The sequence below is a fragment of the Geospiza fortis genome, unplaced genomic scaffold (assembly GCF_000277835.1).
Source record: "Geospiza fortis unplaced genomic scaffold, GeoFor_1.0 scaffold53, whole genome shotgun sequence".
NCBI classification, from domain to species: domain Eukaryota; kingdom Metazoa; phylum Chordata; class Aves; order Passeriformes; family Thraupidae; genus Geospiza; species Geospiza fortis.
Genome location: NW_005054305.1, coordinates 12,486,611 through 12,488,569, shown reverse-complemented (window position 1 = coordinate 12,488,569; position 1,959 = coordinate 12,486,611).

Genomic DNA, 1,959 nt, shown 5'->3' with positions numbered 1-1,959 from the left:
TAGAAATCTCATTATAAAGCAAATTCCTTCAGCAGACCAGGTTATCTATCTGCTAATTAAATGAAACTTCACCATCCCTAGCTTGTACATTAAGACTTTATTAGGTAATTAGAATAGAAACAGATAGGATTTTAATATTACACCCCATTAGAAGTATTTGTTTCAGTTGGACCTAAGGGAAATACATATAGTCCAACTGGGCTGGACTTCAGAAACCTCTAACTAGGTTGGTACATTATGCTCACACAATTCCATCAAAATCCATAAAGCTGCGATTATATTACTGAGTAAGATTGATGGGTAAGATTTGGTACCTGATCCAAGAACTTATTTAAGAAAGCCCTGAACATGAGGTATCTTTGAGGTAAAGCCTCAGTGGAAGAAGGATTATTACAGTTTATCCTGCTGGTGAGGAGCAGAAAGAGTTTTGCTGTGTTAGGAATAAACTCTCTGGGATAGTTAGCAATGGAAATGACAAATCATTTCTCAGAGCAGTAAATGTAATCTTAAATGGATCTTCAATAACATGCTAATTCAGTCTGGTATCTTGACTGTGGAATTAATTTTCTAATTGCCAATTTCAGCTGACCATGCAACTGCTTCTGTAAATTTTAAGGTGACCTTTTAGGGTCATAGGATACTTTCTGCCTCAGTGAATAACAATGTTGATTCATTTAAAGACCACTGTTTTGATTTTGCAATAAGTTGTCCTCAGTGAATTTATCAAACATAGGGGATACTAACTGAATGGCCTTGTAAAACATCTCTTTTCACTGCCAAAACACAAATATTCAGATGCTAATGAGAATTGTTGTCGTTACATTAAAATGATTGGTTCTCATATTAAAAAAAAAAATATTTGATATAGGGATCACAGACAGACAGTGGAAGAAGACAAAAGAGGAAAGTAGGAAGACGGAAGGCAAAGGGCATTTTTGGAGTAAAGTGCTGGAAATGAACACACCTGGAAGGCTAAGGAAACGTAGTTACTGGTTGATCTTCACCATGATCAAAGGTAGGCTTTTACTATTCCTTTCTAATGACAACAAGATGCAGGGACTAATATTAGGTAATTCATTGAGCTGAAAATAATATGGTCATGTCTGAGAGAGACTTTTTCAGGAATCACTATGTAGCCTTTATGAATTTTTTTAAAGCTGAAAACCAAAAGAGCAGCTACTCTGACTTGTTCAAGCAAAGCCCAAAGTAAATTAACTCTCTGTTTAAAATCTGGAAAACTAGTGACAGTTTATTTTTTAGTCTCCCATGACTCAGTGATACTTCTGCAAGTAAAGACCTGGCAGAGATCATATCAGGGCCAAACAGAGCAGAAACCCATGTTCTTGTGAAAGCACATTTGATTGCCATCCTGTCAGAAAGATGCTGGTTAAGGGTAAAAAAAAAAAAACATCTATGTCTACCTCTCAATTCCAAGTGAATTGGCTTAGCAGTGAAATGAGAATATACTGCAGCCATCCAAAAGTGAGTATCAATTATTTTCCCATAGTGCAACCAGGCTGCTTTGAGAGATAACCCAGTAATGAAGGAAGCATCTTTTCCAGCCCCATGAGGCAGTGCATCTTCACTCAGCTTCTCACAACAGGCTGTGCCTGAAGGCACAATTTTGTACCCTGCTGAAATGATCAAATGAACAGTGTAAAAATAAAACTCTACTAAAACTAAAAAGAATGTTTAAATAATTTGGTGGGAGAGATTATAAAATTCTTAATTAAATCTGAAAGACAAATCAATTAATACGTTGACTGAGTCAAAAAAACAGGCCTGTGTGCCAAAGTAATGCAGCTGTTTCTCTGCTTTAGGATCCTGTCCTGAAACCACCTCTGATTGTCTTAAAAAGAGCTCCTAAAAGTTCCACACACCAGCACACATATCATCTGACAGAGCATCCAAATTGGAAAACAGAAAAACAGAAAGCTGCATCAATTTGTGGTATCCTTG